Source organism: Lissotriton vulgaris, chromosome 4_1 (assembly GCF_964263255.1).
Source record: "Lissotriton vulgaris chromosome 4_1, aLisVul1.2, whole genome shotgun sequence".
Taxonomy (NCBI): Eukaryota; Metazoa; Chordata; class Amphibia; order Caudata; family Salamandridae; genus Lissotriton; species Lissotriton vulgaris.
Genome location: NC_141691.1, coordinates 1,183,528,230 through 1,183,550,108, shown reverse-complemented (window position 1 = coordinate 1,183,550,108; position 21,879 = coordinate 1,183,528,230).

Genomic DNA, 21,879 nt, shown 5'->3' with positions numbered 1-21,879 from the left:
GTAATCTCCGTGTAACACATCTATCCTATGCCGACGATGTGGTTCTACTAAGCCAGACGAGAATAGGCTTGCAACGTCTTCTACAGGAATTGAGCCGATATTCTAAACAGAACTTGCTAGAAATAAACAGCATGAAAACAAAAACCATGGTTATAACTCGACGCCACAAAGCACCATCAACTTTCACAATAGACAACGTTAAATTGGAAGTAGTGGACAGTTATAAGTATCTCGGGATACAATTGGACAAGCGCCTTAATTTTTCTGCGCACTTCAATAGCATGGAAAAGAAGGGCACCGTCTTACTGCATACTTTCAGTAGCCTTGCAACAAAACTTAAAGGCCCTCTGGTCTCCCCCGTAGCTAACAGTAATGAAAGCTAAGTTACTCCCAACAATAGCTTATGGGAGTGTATTACATCTTGGCAAGAGTGCACAACTCCTGGACAAAGTACAAATGAAAATCTCCAAACGTGTATTTGCATTACCAAGCAATACATCACCCGCATAAGTAAGACTCGAACTTGGTTTGCAATCCCAGGTGCTGATGAAAATGTATGAGACAATAACATTTTGGTACAATGTCGGGATGAACCAGGAAATTGCGGTCTACCGTGCTATGTGGGAAACAATACACAAGAGTACCAACTCCCACTATGCCAAGTAGCTTAAACTGTCTTTAGAATCAACTGAGCTGGCTGCACTCTGGGAAACCAAGCTTCCAGTACAATCTTTCAAACAGTTGGTAAAGAAGGCTGCCAACAGGCACTTGTTGTTCAACGATAAGTTAACTTTTTGTCATCGGAGCCACGCCTGGATGACAATTCAAACTTACAAAAAAACCTGTACCGGCAGGCTACCTTCACCTTGCTTTCTCGACATTCATCAAACGTAAATACATCAATGTAAGGTTGGGTAGCTTCCCAACAAGTGCTGATCTACCAAAGTGGAAGCCCCAAGAATGTGAGCAATGTGATCTATGTGGCGCAGGAAGACAAGACTTCATCCATTTGATTTGTGTTTGCCCGGCTCTGATTCAGGAATGTTGTAATTGGTTCTGATTCAGAAACGTTGGAGTTGGTTAAAAACCAAGTTTAAGGAATATGGAATACGCACCTGCCCGACTGCGATCGTACAAATCTTATGCTCAGTAGATCCACAATTCATTTGCAGAGCAGTCAAATATTTTGCCAATTTTGAGAAAAAGCGAAGATCACTGGCAAAGACTTGAAACAGCAACATGTTTACTTTTAAACTTGAAAGACATTCTTATTTTAATAACTTATTTAACTTCCACACAGCAGTGTTAACTCTCTGCTTTTTTAACATATTGTTGTATCTATATTCTGTAATGTTTTTTATTAACTACACAATAAAGCTAATAATAATAATAATAATTACTGTTTTGGGGGCATCCTAGTCACAGGCCTTTGGCCCACCCACACAAGTGAGAAATCATTTTACTCGGGGGAACAAGGGAAACAAAGGGAATGCTGGGTGGTAGGACATCTGTGTTTTTTTTTACCTAATTTTAAGGTTTGCAGTGAATTCTGGGTAGGAAAATGTTGGGTAACCCACGCATGCCATACCTCGCTGGACTCCCCCGGGTGTCTAGTTTTCAGAACTGTTTGGGTATGGTAGTTTCCTAAGTTTGCTGCCGAGCGCCAGGCCAAAAACTCAGGTGCCCACCTGAAAAATAAGGTCGTTTTGCTCTAGGTTATTTTTAGGTCTCCACCGTATGATTTGAGCCTTTTCCTGTTGCAGCCACTATGCCTACCCACGCAAGTGATGTACCATTTTTATCGGGAGACATGGGGGAACGCTGGATGGGTGGAAAATTTGTTGATCCACGCAGATTCCAGAACTTTCCACCACAGAAATGTGAGGAAAATGCGTTTTTTTGTCAGTTTTTTAGATTTGCAAGGGATTCTGGGTAACAGAACATGGTGGGAGGCAGTTGAGTCACCCCATCCTGAATTTCCCTGGGTGTCTAGTTTTAAAAAATGTATAGGTTTGCTAGTTTTCCCTAGGTGCTGGCAGAGCTAGGGTTCAAAAACAAAAGGTAGGCACTTTGCCAAAAAAGGGCCAGTTTTCACTGCGAAATTGAGGTGCAACCACGTTGCGTTTTGCGCTGTTTCCTGTCGGAGGCACTAGGCAGACCCAGGCAAGTGAGGTGCCATTTTTTTCGAGAGACTTGGGGAAATGCTGGGTGGGTGGAAATGTGTTGATACACGCAGATTCCAGAACTTTCCACCACAGAAATGTGAGGAAAATCGTTTTTTTTGGTCAATTTTTTAGCTTTGAAAGGGATTCTGGGTAACAGAACCTGGTGGGAGGCAGTTGAGTCATCCCATCCTGAATTCCCCTGGGTGTCTAGTTTTAAAAAATGTATAGGCTTGCCAGGTTTCCCTAGGTGCTGGCAGAGCTAGGGTTCAAAAACAAAAGGTAGGCACTTTGTCAAAAAAGGGCAAGTTTTCACTGCAAAATTGAGGTGCGACCACGTTGCGCTTTGCGCTGTTTCCTGTCGCAGGCACTACGGAGACCCAGGCAAGTGAGGTACCATTTTTTTGGAAGACCTGGGGGAATGCTGGGTGAGTGGAAATGTGTTGATCCACGCAGATTCCAGAACTTTCCACCACTGAAATGTAAGGAAAATGTGTTTTTTTGTCCATTGTTTAGCTTTGCAAGGGATTCTGGGTAATAGAACCTAGTGGGAGGCAGTTGAGTCACCCCATCCTGAATTCCCCTGTGTGTCTAGTTTTTAAAAATGTATAGGTTTCCTAGGTTTCCCTAGGTGCCGGCAGGGCTAGGGTTCAAAAAGTAAAGGTAGGCACTTTGCCAAAAAATGGCCAGTTTTCACTGCCAAATTTTGGTGCGACCACGTTGCGTTTTGTGCTGTTTCCTGTCGCAGGCACTTAGCTGATCCAGGCAAGTGAGGTACCATTTTTTTTTGGAAGACCTGGGGGAACGCTGGGTGTGTGGAAATTTGTTGATCCACACAGAATCCAGAACTTTCCACCACAGAAATGTGAGGAAAATGTGTTTTTTTGTCATTGTATTAGCTTTGCAAGGGATTCTGGATAACAGAACCTAGTGGAAGGAAGTTGAGTCACCCCATCCTGAATTCCCCTGGGTGTCTACTTTTCAAAAATGTATAGGTTTTCTAGGTTTCCCTAGGTGCCGGCAAAGCTAGGGTTAAAAAATATTAGGTAGGCACTTTGCCAAAAAAGGGCCAATTTTCACTGCGAAAATTGAGGTGCGACCACGTTGCATTTTGAGCTGTTTCCTGTCGCAGGCACTAGGCAGACCCAGGCAAGCGAGGTACCATTTTTTTGGGAGACCTGGGGGAACGCTGGGTGGGTGGAAATGTGTTGATCCACGCAGATTCCAGAACTTTTCACCACAGAAAATGTGAGGAAATATATTTTTTTTGTCAATTTATGAGCTTTGCAAGGGATTCAGGGTAACAGCACCTGGTGGGAAGCAGTTGACTCACCCCATCCTGAATTCCCCTGGGTGTCTAGTTTTAAGAAATGTATAGGTTTGCTAGGTTTCCCTAGGTGCTGGCAGAGCTAGGGTTCAAAAACAAAAGGTAGGCACTTTGCCAAAAAAGGGCCAGTTTTCACTGCGAAATTAGGTGCGACCTGGTGGTGTTTTGAGCTGTTTCCTGTCGCAGGCACTAGGCAGACCCAGGCAAGTGAGGTGCCATTTTTTTCGAGAGACCTGGGGGAATGCCTGGTGGGTGGAAATGTGTTGATCCACGGAGATTCCAGAACTTTCCACCACAGAAATGTGAGGGAAATCGTTTTTTTTGTCAATTGTTTGTCTTTGCAAGGGATTCTGGGTAACAGAACCTGGTGGGAGGCAGTTGACTCACCCTATCCTGAGTTCCCCTGCGTGTCTCGTTTTCAAAAATGTATAGGTTTGCTAGGTTTCCCTAGGTGCCGGCAGAGCTAGGGTTCAAAAACAAAAGGTAGGCACTTTGCCAAAAAAGGGCCAGTTTTCACTGCGAAATTGAGGTGCGACCACATTGCGTTTTGCGCTGTTTCCTGTCGCAGGCACTAGGCAGACCCAGGTAAGTGAGGTACCATTTTTTTCAAGAGACCTGGGGAAACGCTGTGTGTGTGTGGAATTTTGTTGATCCATGCGGATTCCAGAACATTCCACCACAGAAATGAGAGGAAAATGCATTTTATTGTCAATTTTTTAGCTTTGCAAGGGATTGTGGGTAACAGAACCTGGTGGGAGGCAGTTGAGTCACCCCATCCTGAATTCCCCTGTGTGTCTAGTTTTTAAAAATGTATAGGTTTCCTAGGTTTCCCTAGGTGCCGGCAGAGCTAGGGTTCAAAAAGTAAAGGTAGGCACTTTGCCAAAAAAGGGGCAGTTTTCACTGCCAAATTTTGGTGCGACCACGTTGCGTTTTGTGCTGTTTCCTGTCGCAGGCACTTGGCTGATCCAGGCAAGTGAGGTACCATTTTTTTGGAAGACCTGGGGGAACGCTGGGTGTGTGGAAATTTGTTGATCCACACAGAATCCAAAACTTTCCACCACAGAAATGTGAGGAAAATGTTTTTTTTTGTCATTGTATTAGCTTCGCAAGGGATTCTGGATAACAGAACCTAGTGGAAGGAAGTTGAGTCACCCCATCCTGAATTCCCCTGGGTGTCTACTTTTCAAAAATGTATAGGTTTTCTAGGTTTCCCTAGGTGCCGGCAAAGCTAGGGTTAAAAAATGTTAGGTAGGCACTTTGCCAAAAAAGGGCCAATTTTCACTGCGAAAATTGAGGTGCGACCACGTTGCATTTTGAGCTGTTTCCTGTCGCAGGCACTAGGCAGACCCAGGCAAGTGAGGTACCATTTTTTTGGGAGACCTGGGGGAATGCTGGGTGGGTGGAAATGTGTTGATCCACGCAGATTCCAGAACTGTTCACCACAGAAAATGTGAGGAAATATATTTTGTTTGTCAATTTATGAGCTTTGCAAGGGATTCAGGGTAACAGCACCTGGTGGGAGGCAGTTGAGTCACCCCATCCTGAATTCCCCTGGGTGTCTAGTTTAAAAAAATGTATAGGTTTGCTAGGTTTCCCTAGGTGCTGGCAGAGTTAGGGTTCAAAAACAAAAGGTAGGCACTTTGCCAAAAAAGGGCCAGTTTTCACTGCGAAATTAGGTGCGACCACGTTGTGTTTTGCGCTGTTTCCTGTCGCAGGCACTAGGCAGACCCAGGCAAGTGAGGTGCCATTTTTTTTGAGAGACCTGGGGGAATGCTGGGTGGGTGGAAATGTGTTGATCCACGGAGATTCCAGAACTTTCCACCACAGAAATGTGAGGGAAATCGTTTTTTTTGTCAATTTTTTATCTTTGCAAGGGATTCTGGGTAACAGAACCTGGTGGGAGGCAGTTGACTCACCCTATCCTGAGTTCCCCTGCGTGTCTCGTTTTCAAAAATTTATAGGTTTGCTAGGTTTCCCTAGGTGCCGGCAGAGCTAGGGTTCAAAAACCTAAGGTAGGCACTTTGCCAAAAAAGGGCCAGTTTTCACTGCGAAATTGAGGTGCGACCACATTGCGTTTTGTGCTGTTTCCTGTCGCAGGCACTAGGCAGACCCAGGTAAGTGAGGTACCATTTTTTTCAAGAGACCTGGGGGAACTCTGGGTGTGTGTGGAATTTTGTTGATCCATGCGGATTCCAGAACATTCCACCACAGAAATGAGAGGAAAATGCATTTTTTGTCAATTTTTTAGCTTTGCCAGGGATTGTGGGTAACAGAACCTGGTGGGAGGCAGTTGAGTCACCCCATGCTGAATTACCCAGGATGTCTAGTTTCCAAAATGGTACAGGTTTGCTAGGTTTCCCTAGGTGCTGGCAGAGCTAGGGTTCAAAAACGATAGGTAGGCACTTTGCCAAAAAGAGGGCTGGGAATTTGTTCAGCCACGCATATTCCAGAACATTACACCACAGAAATGTGAGGAAATGGGGTTTTTTTGGTCACTTTTTTAGCTTTGCAAGGGATTCTGGGTAACAGAACCTGATGGGAAGCAGTTGAGTCACCCCATCCTGAATTTCCCTGGGTATCTAGTTTACAAAAATGTATAGGTTTGCTAGGTTTCCCTAAGTGCAGGCAGAGCTAGGGTTCAGAAACTACAAGTAGGCACTTTGCCAAAAAAGGGCCAGTTTTCACTGCCAAATTGAGGTGCGACCACGTTGTGTTTTGCGCTGTTTCCTGTCGCAGGCACTAGGCAGACCCAGGCAAGTGAGGTACCATTTTTCTCATAAGACTTTGGGAAATGTGGGGTGGGTGAAAATTTGTTGATCCACGCAGATTCCAGAATTTTCCACCACAGAAATGTGAGGAAAATGCGTTTTTTTCCCATTTTTACGGTTTGCAAGGGATTCTGGGTAACAGAACCTGGTGGGAGGCAGTTGCGTCACCCGATCCTGAATTCCCCTGAGTGTCTAGTTTTTTTAAATGTATAGGTTTGCTAGGTTTCCCTAGGTGCCGGCAGAGCTAGGGTGCAAAAACTACAGCTAGGCACTTTGCTATAAAAGGGGCAATTTTTAACTGCAAAATTGAGGTGTGACCACTTTGCATTTTGCGCCTTTTCCTGTCGCAGGCACAAGGCCGACCCGCACAAGTAAGGTACCGTTTTTATTGGGAGACTTAGGGTAAGTCAGATTTGTAAATCAACTGTTATTACCTATTGAGTTTTCATGCATTTCTCCCTTCCCAATGAAAGACATTGTTTAATAAAAAATCATTTTGAAAAATGACCAATAATTCTCATGCTAGTATGAGTATTCCCAATTTTGAAAATGTGCAAATATATACTGTTTCTAAACTCTATAATTCGTACCCAATTCAAAAATACATAGGTGTCTTTCGTTCCGATTTTTCCATGTATACATTTTCCAAGAATAAGTGCTCTATACCCAGTAAATAATAAAATACCATTGCAAGTTGCTGCTCAGTTTTTGGCTCTGGGTTCATCGGGTTCTTGGTGAAACTACAAGTCCTATATATCTCCACAACCAGGAAGGTCAAATGGATGTAACAGTATATTGCTTTCAAAGAGCTGTCAAAAATACAAGAAGTTACAGGTGAAAATGTTGAGACAAAAGGCTGTTTTTTTTTCAACTAATTTTCAAATATTCCAATATTTACTGTTTGTTTCTATAAAGAAACCTTCATGGATTTAGACAAATGACCCCTTTCCAAATTCAAAATTTTGTCTACTTTTCGAAAATGTGTAGCTTTCCAGGATCCATTATTGCTTTCAAACTCATTTCTACCATCAACTGGAAGGAGGTTGAAAGCTCTAAAAATAGCAAAAATAGGCTATGTCCCAGTAAAATGCCAAAACTGTTTGAAAAACACTGAGAAAATGGAGATTTCAGCCCCACAAACCCTTTTTGACAACATTTGCAGGGAAAAACTCAAAGGCTTTCATTTGCAGCCCGTTTTTCTCCTTTTTCTGAAAAAAACAAATATTTTACTGTATTTTGCTTAATTTCTGGGACCCCTCCAAGGGAATCCACAAACCCTGGGCACCTTTAGAATCCAAATGATGTTGGAAGAAAAGGACGCAAATTTGGCGTGGATACCTAATGTGGTCAAAAAGTTACAGGGGCCTAAGCGCGCACTACCCCAAATCGCCAAAAAAAGGCTTAGCACAGGGGGGGAAAAGGCCTAGCAGTGAAGGGGTTAAAGTCCCAGGTGTCCATTTTCGTTCCAATCTTCCAATGGATAAAGCGCATTAATTAAAACTTTGCGGTTATCTGTAGGTAATTTTACTATCACTTCATAATAACCCCTCACCCCTATTTACTATCCCCTTCCTTTTCTAGTTGAAACAAGGCATGCACCAAAGGCCTATCTTTGACCTGAGAACACAAAAAAAGATCTCCATCAATTTGCCCCATCAAGGAGCCCATTGGGTATTACAAAACCCACCGAACGTGGAGCACAACCAGTTGATGAAGCATACCACTTTAGTTTGGGAGGGTCTGTGCAACCTGAAAATTATACTTTGTGAGCCAGCAGTATACAATCAATATGAACAAATTCTTTATATTTGATTGTCCGTTTCATGCAGCATGCAGAATGCTGCATCTTTTTGCAAAAAGTACATTATCATTGACCTTCTCCGCCTTTTAGGAATATACCTTGGCAAAAATTACTTCAAGTTCCTCTATACTAGACACAAGAGGAATTCAGTCATATACAGTAAGGTTCATAAAAAACAAAATGAGCCACATGGGAGATCCATTTTTGGATGTGGCTCTGCCAATATGAGGATATGTTAAAGAATCAGGGCCTTATTTAGAGTGGGACAGATTGGATGCACCATCAAAAATGTGGCTGATGTCCTGTCTGCTGCATTACAAGTGAATTACAGTCTATGGCAGACGTGTTATCCATCTCGCAATTTTGGAGTATACATCCCCCAAATGCTAAATACATCTGTCAGTAAGGTATACCACATCATATGTTTATAAAAGCACACACTTCATTGGGATGATTGAAAATCTTGACTTAGATGTTGAAATTTTCTAGTTAGTCACATTGGATATAGAACCGCTATTCAGAAATATTCCTCTATATTACACTTTACAGGTCATTCAAGAAAGCAACAGTTAGGAAATTGTCTTGTCTTTTCTAGTGCCCAATGAGTTCATGCTTGCTCTAACCAAGATAGCTCAAACCAGAAACGACGTGCCTCAGTAAAGTTTTATCCCGAAATAAGGGCATGTCGATCAGTGCAGTTTTGCACTCAAACCTCACACATTTTTTCCCACCAGTTGACAAGAGAATTTCATTTTTCATGATACAGCATTTTACCTTCAAGCCATTAAATATTGGAAAGAATTTGTTGATGGTGTTTTTATGCTCTGACACAACACTTTGTCAGCACTTACATTTTTTCTTTGGCTTAAGATTCCCAGCAATGATTTGAATTTCACACATGAGCTTGACAGAATCAAGTTTGTGAATTGCATTTTGTAGTACTTTAGTAGTACTATTGCAGTACCATTAAAGTTCTTCAAAATGCATTTTGTGAATAAGGGGCAGATGTATCAAGATACACTTTTGCGGTTCTCAAATAGCGATTTTTAAGGAATCGCTATTTGAGAATTGCAAAATGGTATGTATGTAGAAATGTGCTATTTTTTAGCAATTTCTTACAATTCCTTAATCTCGATTAGCAAATTGCTAATCGCTATTAAGGAATAATTTCCCATTCATTTCTATGGGCCAGGAGGCCCATAGGAATGAATGGGAAATTAATCTCAATTTGCGATTCGCAATTTGCTAATCGCAAATTGAGAATAATTGCAAGGGTGTCCAAAGGACACCCTGTTGCACCCCTGAAATAAGCATGGGTGCACATGTGGTGCACATACATGCCCTAAGGGCACGTATGTGCATCACATGGCACTTTTAAAAATGCAAAAATGGGCATTTTTCAAGAAATTTGCAAATTACCATCAACTTGAAGTTGGTGGTAATTTGCGATTCCTTAGGGACAATTATAAAAAAAAAATTTGCATCATACATTGCATTTGAGGAATCGCAAATTTTGCGATTCCTTACACGCAATCGCAAAATAAGGAATCTCAAATTTGCGATTCCCTATTTTGCACTGAAATTTGCTACATACATGCCATTTTGCTCAAATGAGTTCGCAAACGCCGAAATTTCGGCGTTTGCGACCCCATTTCAGCTTCATACATCTGGCCCAATGCTCCAAAGTTGCTAGTCTCGCTGACTTCACATCTGGATTCACCAACGTTGAGAGATTGGTAAACTTGTCGCCCTCTCTGGTGCACTCTTCATTATCGGTTGCTGGAACCTGGACTTGCGCTGTGTTAAAGATTAGGCACCTATATTGTAGAATCAAAGAGTTCCTGAGAGCCTATGTATATGATACTGTAGTTTGTGAGGCCTAGGTAGTTATTATTTGTTTGTGACTTACTGTGATTACCATTATTGGTTTTTTTCTATAGCACAATGGCGTCATCAGATTTGTTTCTTCAACTTCGGTTATATTGTCCTGGTGCTGAGTAGTGAACATTATATTTCCTGCAGAGAGAGAGTTGCCAATAGCTAGAACTATTTCGTCCTGGCTATCCAATAGGTAATGTATATTCTTTTGCTTAAATATTTTTTCTTGCATAAGAGGCCAACTGCATCAGTTAGTGTGTTGCAGAGATGTCCATTGTATAACAAGGTATGTAACCCTATGTATTAATTTGTTGGTAGCTTGGGAACTTTACTGGAAAACAAAACCTTGGCAATGTTTTTGCTCCTGTTCAAATTGAATTGCCAGAAGGTATTTTATGTGAAATTGAAAATGTATGGTAAGCATTTTGAGCCAGATCAAGTCTGCAGATGCACACTCATGAGGGGGCAGGACTTAGTGTTGTTGCATGTGAACATTAAACTTAAACCACGTTGCATACCATAATTATTTTGTTCAAGGAACATAGGCACATTTCAATTCAGGAACTGAACCTGACGCTGAACCAGACAATTTCTTTTTTGTAGATGTGCTGCCCTTACACGTTTTCCTACACGTCACTTTGTTCAGCCCCAGAGCAGAAGTGTTTGCCTCATACTACCACCATGGCACATTGTGTTATTGCAGATGGTACACACTTCAATGTAGCTGTGGCCCTGATGTAGGACAGAACCATATGAAACCAGGTGTGAACTCCTTCAAGAGAATTATGAAAGAAATTGATAACTTTTTTGTGGTATCAGATTCAGTCCAAAAACCTCAGACCAATCACCCTATATAAGGCAGAGGCTCTAACACACTTTTGTTTTCTTACTTCTTACTTGCAACTGCCAGGGAAAGCCAGGCAGCTGAAACGGGAAAACCTTAAGGAACTCCCATAGGGCAGCTTTGGGAGTGTGAATCTGAATAACCAAAAGCTTTGAGGAAAGGGTCCATTAAATGCTTTGGGTGCTAAGCAAATGGAGGCAGGCATTCTATTTAAAATAATCAGGTGTTTGCATTTAAAACCTTGAAACACAAGACTTTAAACACCTCAACGCTTCATCTCTGTCAGGTTGCGGGAGTCAAATTAATTCTTTCAATATCTTATGGCTCAGAATTACTTAAAGGTAGTGGCTCGGCAACCGTCAAGATCCTATATTTGAGAGTCTTTAAAAAACTCTTTCCAATTCCATGGTAAGTTTCACAAGCCCAACTCAAATATGAATTTGGTTTATTCGACTAGGATCAATCCAGGCAGAGTGCCCTGGTAAATTTCTGCTGGAGGACGAGGGCAGCAGAAGCCAATTTTCTTGTGCATATATTTTAGGTGGAAATGGAAAGGCAGGGCCACATAAAGATCTCTGTGCTTCCAGGATTACATCTCTCAATTGCAGCACTTAGATTAGAAGATTATTAGCGCACCCCTAAGGATTACACCGCTTTTAAACGTATCAAAAACAAAGCTGCCAAACTTTCATCCTTTAGGCAAGGCTACTGTAGCAAGTAAAGGGCATGCTTGGGCAGTCATGCCATCATATGCAGCTTTGGGTTCTCAGCCATATGTACCTGCAAACTTCTCAGAGGCCAAGAAAGATGAACTCCTGCTAATTCATCTTGGCATATTCGTACCCAAGGATTGTATGTCCCTCTGAAAATAGCACTGGACAACTTCAGAGTGTAGGCTCTGTGGCCAAAACATTGAAACTTTGCTTCATCTGCTGTTTGCTTGCCCTGCCTTGTTAATACATAGGCAATGTCTTACTGTAAGAGCTCTGCAAATTAGGTCATGTCGACCAGCTGTCATCTCTTTATTGGGGGGTCCTTCTGTGCAACTTGCGTGTAAGGCAGTAAGTTTTGTTAACATAGCTGCGAAGGAGCTGGAGAAATCTAGCACCTGACGTTTTGATTTCTGTTCCCATTTGAGACAAGATCAATGGCTCTCCCGGGGGTAGTAGGCACACAACATCTATGTATTATGAGGACCGGTGACCTGAATAACTAGGCCAGGCAATGTCCTCTACATTAAAATAGTAAGCTCTTCAATTTTCTCAGATCTTCTTGTCAGGAAAACAGAATTGTACTTAATATATTATAAAAGTATACCAGATGCACTTGATGGCAAACGTTTGCACAGCACGTACACACTTCATTGTTAATAGATGAAGGGTTTGCCTTGAAATAGGCTTTGGTCAATGTCTTATTATATTGATAGCAATAAATTACTATTGTGTGAGTTTCAACTGTTCAAATTCAAACGTGATAACTTGCACTGACTTGCTATTTTGCTTAAACATGATGTTTTAGTGGTTATATTACATTATCATGGTAATATTTTAACATGCCTTTATGTACATGTTCAAAGTCAAAAGTGATAACTTGCACTGACTTGCTATTTTTCTTAAACATGATGTTTTAGTGGTTATATTGTATTATCATGGTAATATTTTAACATGCCCTTCTGTACATGTTCAAAGTTAAAAGTGATAACTTGCACTGACTTACTATTTTTTCCCAAACATGATGTTTTAGTGGTTATATTGTAATTATCGTGGTAATATTGTAACATGTTTTTATGTACTTTTATTGGTTTATATTAGCTATGCATGAATAAACTAAAACTGAATCTGAAGCACTGTAGACACCCAGCAAATGCAGGCAGGTGGAGCTCTCTAAATATCACTGGTGGTAATGTTTCAGGGAGGTGGAGGTCATGACTTATGTCACCCAGGTGAGATGCAGGTCATCCACCCATCAGTCGCTAAATAAGGTCATTATATTCATGGAGAAAATCTGGATTTCCAATGAATAGCAGGAGAAAGGTAGAAGCAATTTGAATTGCTTCTGGTTTACTCCCGGCATTCAAGAGTTCTACACGAGTAAGTCACAGCATAAACTTTGTGAATGTGGCCCATAATACTTTAGCTAAAGTAGCGGTCGAAAACCAAGATGCACATATTATTGGCTTAGAAATGAAGACAAAAGATCATTGGGCTGTAATGTCACACTTTCGCACTCATCTTAATTGAAGATATTAGCACACAGGCAAGCATTTATGCTTTTACTGAAGATTTATGGACCATCAGCCAAGAATTATGAAGCCTTTACCATTGATTACAAAAGCTATAACGGTTGCACTTCTAATGATTTAAATCAATGCAGGAATATGAAAGTGACAGGAATAAATATAATGATACAGGAGTCCTCTTACTCTGGCGAGATGATTATGAAAAAAAAACACTAGCTTAACACCATTCTACCTTAATTTCTGCAACTAGTTTTGAAAATAGTTATATTTCTTTTCCAAATGCTGCCGGAACTAACAGATTATTAGACCTGTTCAAATTTTACCTGTGATGTTTTTCGGAAATATACTAGGCCTGATTTACAAAAAAGTGCCGCAGCGAGGCAATGCATGCTCTTTGGTTGTGCCACACTGCAGCACTTTCAAAGCACAGGGATGCGCCATATTTACAAGGATGTGACTGATCCCTTTGCTTTCACGTGGTGCACAATTAAATACCATGCGCCGACCCAGGCACCTCTGCACCATGGTGCAAGGATGCCTGCATCACAGGGATGATTGTTTATGTGTCCGAAGGTGTTCCTGCACATAAACAATCTCAAATGGTGTTTTTCAACTTCTATAGGTGCTGCATTAGCACACATAGAACTTATAAACTTCATTTTTTAAATGATTTTTTATGAGCAGGAAGGGACTCTTTCCAGCACATAAACAGTTTTAAGAGGAAATTTCCTGGTTCTGTGTGTTCTGCATAATGCAGCACACATAGAAAGAGCAAAAACACAGAGGAGAAATAAATAAATACATTTCTCCTTGTTGGTTTACGATTTCTCATAAACCTGGAAATGTGTCAAGTTCCAAGGGTGTTGCGTGGGAACAGCCACAGCAACACCCATGGAACATCACAGCCACAGCAACACCCATGGAACATCACTGTCAAGCAAAGTGCTGTGTGTAAAGGGGCCATATTTACAAGGACTGGAAAAGCCAAGCTGGCTTGACGTGTCCTTGTAAACATGGAGCACCACACTGCGCCACCGGTGGCGCAAGGGGCTTGTAAATAAGACCTGATAAACTTAGTAAAATCATGTAGTTGGGAAGGTAGTTCGATTTGCAAAACCTTGGCTATCCCCCAAAAAGTTTTTAGAGGACTTTTTTCCTATTAAAAACCAGTAGTGCAACAGATAACAGCGAAAAGTACGTTTTGCAGTGTTTCTCCTGCAGAAAGCTGGTTTTGTTATACTTTCAGTTTTAGAAATATCATACGATGTATGAATTTTCATAGACAGCGTCTCACACTGCTAATTTTAAGACGGCTCTTTGAAGTCCCATTTGCAGCTTCCCTAAGAGAAATTATTGTGTGGATACAATTGTGTTGGAAAGCTGTGCATACTAGGAACGCAGATTCATGTGTTGGAAACTGAAGGTGTTGAAACCGGTCTGTTTGCTGTGTTAGAAATCCAACGAATCAACGTTTGTACTGAACATGATTCTCACTTCATAAGACTGGGTCCCCAATCCACATTCCGTTTACAATAGCTCGTCATCAGATTCTCAAAGGTAGGAGCTCAACACCAGCTCATACCAAATTCACATTTTTGCAAAAAAGTTTGCATTCATAAAGAAAATACATTTTGGAAAGAACAAATTCCACCAATTCCAAAAGCTTTGTGCTGTGTGGACAAAATGATACAATTTTGCCTTACAAATGTATTCTGTTTCTCTCAATCCATGTGAATGTTGTGCACTAGTATACCACAACCCAACATCTAATTTCGCCAGGCTATATTCTTCTTTCAATAGTAACCCCTCAAATATATACAAGATATAAGATCCATAACATAAGGAAAGACAATGTTACTTATAAGCAATGTGTTCTGAAGCATATGTTTTCCTGGTGGTTTAATACAAGTTTTATGTGGTTTTGGCAAAGGAAATATGGGAGTTAACGATGTTGCACTCTTTTATAGCGTACATCATCCAAAGATCAAATATAGTGGTGGATGGAAGAGGCACGAGATGCAATCCAAACTAAGCAGCCTTGATATTTGGCACCCTGCCTTCTTAAGCATCAGCCGGGTACTTCTGAGAAAAGGTTTGATCAATGGTACTTCTTCTTTCACAAATTCAGCACTGCTCTAGCTCCTGAGTTTCATCCCCTGTCAAAGACATTGGAGTTAACAAATGTTTTAGGTCAGCACTTTTTACTAATGTACTGCCCTCAAGGCAGCCGCGAGTTTGCATGAACTTTGGAAAGGTAATGACAAAAATAGATTTGCTCACTGTTTCTGACATGGGTGCTTCAGCCCATTTATCGTACGGGATATACAAACTTTTTTAAGGCAGCAGTAACCAATGGGCTGAGTAGACCCTCAGGGGACCTGATGATCAAGGCCCGAACTATGATTGTAGGCTTACTAAGAGAGGTTATGGTGGACTCTCCCAATATTATGTGTCTCAGTTTGACCATCTCTACAGATGTCATTTTCTACGTCTATAATGTATACTGAAGACCCACAGGGAATAAAAGCGAATCCGTGGTCCTGGACAAATTAAATGTTCCCATAGCCTCACTTTCAACTATATTAACGAAAATTGTTGGAGGTCATTTCAGCTGTCAATTTGAACCTTTAAGTATTGATAGTGAGGTTCTTACAGCACATGAAAACATTGGTCTACTTCTGAATTAAAAATCCTCCCATCAAGAATTGGTCACCAGTAGCAGTCCAATAAAAATGCATTTACGCTAAATCAGTGATTACGTGCCCGCAATGGAAGATCCAATTCTAATAAATCAGGCAAACATATATTCAATAGGATTAACCAAACTGGTTTAATCAATTATATATTGCTAGAAGTAAAACCATGACCAAACAAGATCAATGTGACAGTAACTCCCCTTTTACTATATGTAATTTACCCCTAAGGTAGGCCCAAGACAGCCCCATGGGTGTGTGCAGTGCATTCAAAAGGTAGGACATGTACTGTTGTGTTTTTCATGTGTTAATAGTGAAATTCAGCTAATTTCGCTTTTCACTATTGCAACATCTATTTCTCCTATAGGTTAACATGGAGATTACCTTCAAATATCTTTTAAGTATCATTTCCCGTTGGGAGCAGATAGAGATTTGGAGTTTTGGGGTCTCTGAACTCACAATTTGAAAAGGTGGCAAAAAAACGATGGATTTAGGCCCATATCTCTGTACTGGGGTGAATGTATGACATTGTTCTGCATTCTATCCATCAACTGTTGTTTTTGCATTTGTCACCCCGAGTGGGATGGGTATGCTCAGACGTGAGTCCCATGCTCTCCACACCACTGGAGTCAAGCTATCCTGGCTGAAGACGGCTGATAGCCAGAAACCGGTCCTACAATGCTTGATTCCGGTCCAGGAAAGACATGGCTTGGCAGTTCGGGCTGGACTGTTCCAATGAGGCACAGGGTCAAGGCTGATTTGCACATGGCCATGTCTGAACTGGAGTGGTGTGGAGTGCAAAAAAACGATGGATTTAGGCCCAGATCTCTGTACTGGGGTGAATGTATGACATTGTTCTGCGTTCTGTCCATCAACAGTTGTTTTTGCAAAGGTTTTCCTAAGGCATGTGCATGCTTGCCTCCTGTTATAAAGTCTCAGGGCCATCAAAGACTACACCTGCCAGTTCCTGCACTCTTCTGTTGAGAGTCCAGACCTGCCAAGTAGTGCCAAATCCAGTCCCTGGGTACTTGGAAGAAGAATCTGGGGACCTTAACACCTTCGACGCTCATCAGCTCAGCTCGTCATGAGGTACACCTCTCATACACTCATGCCGAGCTGAGCTCATCATGATTAGTAGGAATTACAGATTTTCAGCACAGGGGGGGAAAACCATAAGCGTCGATGGTGTTAAGGAGAAAATCCATGCATCGACTCCCAGAGCCTGTTTTGCTGATGCTTCACTGCAAAAGATTGATGCATCGCCACTGCCTGTCCCGAAACATGGTTGTCAATCAGCTCATCAACCACAGCATTCACAGCAGGCCCAAGCTTGCAATTGCAGCTCATCAGAAAATTGCAGCAGCGGGAGTCCTAACCACCGTGTCACCAACGTTCATGGCACCCGCTCCAACTCTGACACAGCACCTGGTTGGTGACTGTGGAATCCACGCAGTGCCTGATTTGGGGCTGTAAAATTGATGCACCACCTGCTTCACCACTATAGCAGTGCCTCTGGATTTTTGATGTATTTTTATTCTACACTGATACTTCATTGACACTACACTCTAGTAAGGAACCGAGGCCACATGTCAAGGAATCAACGCATCACCTATCCTTCCAGTAAGGAACCGATACATCACCTTCCCTGACCGGTAGGAACCAACGCACCACCTCCCCTGCCTAGCAGTAAGGAACCAACGCATTATCTCTCCAGGCAGTAAGTAACTGACGCATCACCTCCCTTTGTGGTATCGGGTTCCCAAGGCCTACATGCTCCGTAGATAACCCACTTACACTGAAAGAACTGTTGGCACGGAAACTGAAAAGTACAAAGAAAAAGTTTATTAAGACCCCATGGGGTGGTGGTACATTCCTACAGCACCCTTCGGCAATGCAAGAAGTATCACACCGAACATCGATGTGACCCGTTCTTTTATACAATTTACAGGTAATAAAAGATAGGCGGTACAAAGTTACAGAGCTTTATGTACATATATGGTCATTTTTGGAACACAGCCAACTCATGGGAGGGGTTACAACCCCACTGGTCAGTTTGGCGGCACATTCCTGAGAGGTGACTGGTCAGTTGATACTGCGCATGTGTGGGCTTGACCGTTACTAAAAATAGCCTGTTGCTGGGCAAACTCGAGTGGTCAGTGCCACGGACAACGGACTAAAGGGCATGCTGGCCACGAGGCCGCTCATGATCTAAGATGGCCGCCGTATCGTACAAGATGGCGTTTTCTAATATGGTCAAGATAAGAAGAATAACGTGTAGCAAAGCTAAGCGCTAACCCGGCCATTGTCAAATTACGACACCTTGGCAGTAAGGAACAGAAACATCAACTCCCCCATGTAGTAAGGAACCAACCCATTGCTTTGTTTTTCCGGTGCCTCACCTCCCCTGAACCTTTCACCATCTTTGATTTATGACACATCTAAAGTAGTTTGTGCTACAATGAACACATCCATTGATTTCTATAGGCAAAACTTGCTTAATCTATTATAAGTGATATTTGGACATGTGTATGTTGGAAGGTTGTTGTTTTGGTCCTGATTTATTCAGGTAAATATTGCCTATTTTTCTGAACTGGTGTAAACTCCTTTTGTAGTGTTTCCACTGTGTTACTGTGTGCATATATACAAATGCTTTACACATTTCCTCTGAGATAAGACTAGTTGCTCATGCAAAGCTACCAAGTGTGTGAGCAGGGGTTAACTTAGCTGTGTGACTTACTTACCCTGACTAGAGTGAGGTTCCCTACTAGGACAGGGTGCAAACTACTGGCAACTAGAGACATCATTTCTAGCAGACAGATTAGAGGGTATGATGCTGTTGGATTCGACTGGGGATGTATGTGATCCTCTAGGGATGCTTTTTGAGATGCATAATCATTTGTTTTAAAAATTTGGAAACCACGTTTATATTGAATCAGGCGGAACAGTGCTGATGAAGTTCCCCCCATTCTGGTATAATAGAACTTGCAGGGATGCTAGCATTGAATTGGTTCTAGCAATTAAGCAGCAAGATAGATCATAGATCCAGACTGTCAGATGGTCATATCAAAAAGCGCTTTCTGTTGCTAAAAAAGACTGTCAATGGGGGATCTGGGACGATCTTCTAGAGGCTGCAAGATTGAATGACCAGTGCTCATTATGGAACTTGGGGGCATATTACCAAGGGGGGTGATAGGCAATTATCACTGGTTTAGCGGCCTTTTTTGGACGCTCAGCGGCAATAATTCTATCGCTATGTTACCAAGCTGTCGCTAACTGATGTTAGCAAAAGCTTTTAGGCCATAGCGAGTGGCTTGGGGCCTGCTTTGCATGTCAGCGATATTTATCGCTAATGACATGCAAAGTGGGCGTACCCAACCTGTTAGTGACTAAAAGCAGTCGCTAACGTCGCTATCGCCTATTAGCAAGGTGGGCGTAGCGATGGAATGTGGATAACATGGCTAAGAGCATTTCATCGCTAATGCGTGAATATCGCTGTATTCTCAGCGATATACTCGCTATAGCCGGAAAAATTATCGGTTTGGAGATAAACGTTGCTAATAGCACGTCATCTCAGCGATAATTTCCGGTGGTGCTTAGCGATAAAAAAATCGTTGCTAAGCCTAGTTAGCGATAAATATCGCTAATCGTTGGTAATATGCCCCTTGGTTTCCTCAGGTAGCAAAGATGGGCTTTGTTTGATGGATTGCAAAATTGCAGCCAGTGACTGCGTCCCACATTTCTCCAGCCTTTATGCTCAGCAGGTGGAAAGCAGAGCTCACAACTTCAAATCATTGATTCCCTGGGACATACAACAGCCCAATGAAGTGGGAGGGGAAGAGGTTTTAAGAGCTGGGGATGTCTGCCAAGGGTCTATTTCAGGAACTCCTGAGCTTAGGGAGAGAGAGGTTTCAGTACAGGAAACCAGCCTGGCCATCGAGGCAATTGTTGCAAACAAATCCCCCAGGCCAGATAAAATAACCAGGGATCTGGTTTTGAGGAGATGAGTATCTGGAGTGCCTATGAGTCAGTGATTTTCACAGCTAATTTGAAAGGAGCTCCCACTCCATCATCTTGGGTTGGGGCTGACATTCTCTTCATCTTCAAGAAGGGTAACCATGATCAGCCCGTAAATTATCAACCAATAAGTTTCATTGACAGTATACAAAAGTTGTTTAGCAGGGTAATTTTGCACAGACTGCAAGAATTGCAATCAGCTAATGACATCCTGACACCCATACAGTCAGGTTTTAGAGAGTCCATCTGCACCATGGACAACATGTTCCGATTTTAATTGGTGTACTAGAAGAATGTCACTCTGGGAGGGGGGGCATTTCTATATTGTATTTGTAGACATGCGCTCATCCTTCTATCTAATCCCAAGAGTAACCCTATAATCGGGTTTAACATTCACTGAAAATATGGGGTGGGAGCCTCATATTAGGCAGCACAGGCTTAAGTCGGAGCAAGCAGATCAGAGATATTATGTAGACGTTGCTTAGCACCCAGTTTTGCCCCATACAGCCGTACATATTTATAATTATCAGGCCCTTGGGATAGCTTCATAAGGAGCTGAACTGTGAGCCCAGAGCGGCATGAGCTCCTTAACCAGGTTGGAAAGTTGTTTCATGTGCCAGCTGGCCGGTGTCCCTGTAAGCACTCCTCTGTTACCACTTAGGCTAGACTTTGGATTGAGACCTGTGCATTATTGTTAGGACTACCCCCTTACCTCTATTGGAGGAGGATCTGGGCCACTCTGGAGTTCCTGTGATATCGCCAAGTGCTTGAGGAAATTGTTAGTGAAGTTGGCTGTGGCAACATATTGTGGATTAATTATCTGAGATCCACCTTAATGGATATAGGGTTTGCATGCCCCCTGTAGCGCCACTGGTGATGAAGTGGTCACCACCAAATCCCAAATAAAGCTGCTTTTTGGCTTCAAAAATACTCATTTTTATACACTCAGATGAACAGGGGTTGCCTTACGGATTCATTTCTTGCACTTAAGGACTCCTGTACAAAGGAGGATTTTCTGGATGAGTTCAAACCACCCTTAGCTAGGAGCCTTGTCAAGGGGGAAGGTTGCCCGGGGAGTGTAGAAGGCACTCGAAGCAGTGATACAATACCCCAAAAACAGAAAAGCCTCTTGTTTTCCCACAGCATCAGGATTGGATGTATCACTCTTCCTGTCAGGGGTCACGGAGGCGGCGGGCGCGCAGGCACGCACTGATATTGGGAACTACAATGCCCAGCAGTCTCAATGGGACGCATCGCGTCAGAGGCCACGTAATCGGCGTGTCTCATGTGATGTGGAATTGCAGATTTAGCCAGACAGCGGGAGAAAGACACTGCCGATTATTCCGCTTTGCTAAAGACTTTTGGTGACTTCTGTTCTGTTAGTTCCTGGTATGGTAAGGGTGCTTTACTCACCGCTTTCCTTCAATCCTGTCTGGACACCCCAAGTTTGTTTGCTTGCACCATAGGGGGTGTTTCTGAATACAAAGTGCTTCTTGCTTTCTCTTTCTTACGTTTGGAGAACTGGCCAATAATTTCCAAGTGCTTGCGTGGGAGAGATCTGTAAACATGATTGGCACAAAACTATTACGATCTTGTGGCATTTATTTTGTGTGCCAAGATTTCCTTATGTTGGCGAACTTTCTCTATTACTTATAGTTCGTGCAGGGGAAAGTCTTATATCACACAAACATTGTATCCGATATAGGAGAGACTATATCCAGTTCTGTTTGACAAGACAAGTTCATGCGGGGAGAGTGACGTAACTCTTCTCGTGTTTTGGGCGCTATCTGTGCTACTACTGGTGAACACTGCTGTCTTGTTGAGTGCTATGGTGAAATGTACATTTCATGAATATTCCTTGACATTTATCTGCTGCTGCTCATCGTTGCTCTGTTCCTTTCTTATATATCCTCACAGGGGGTCTATGACAGAAAGTTGTGTTTGAGTCTTTGAGTGTCCCTCATTATCACAGGTAATATAGGGTACCATCGTTGGGGGGGTCTTTGAAACCAGCCATAGAAGGGCTTTTTCTGATTGGCCTCTTTATGTTTTCCAGCATTTAATGTGGTAATAAGAGGAGCAAGCTCAACCCCCCTGTACGCCTGTATTTTCTTTTACAGGTCAGTGGAAGAATGGGTAAAAAGGGAGAATAG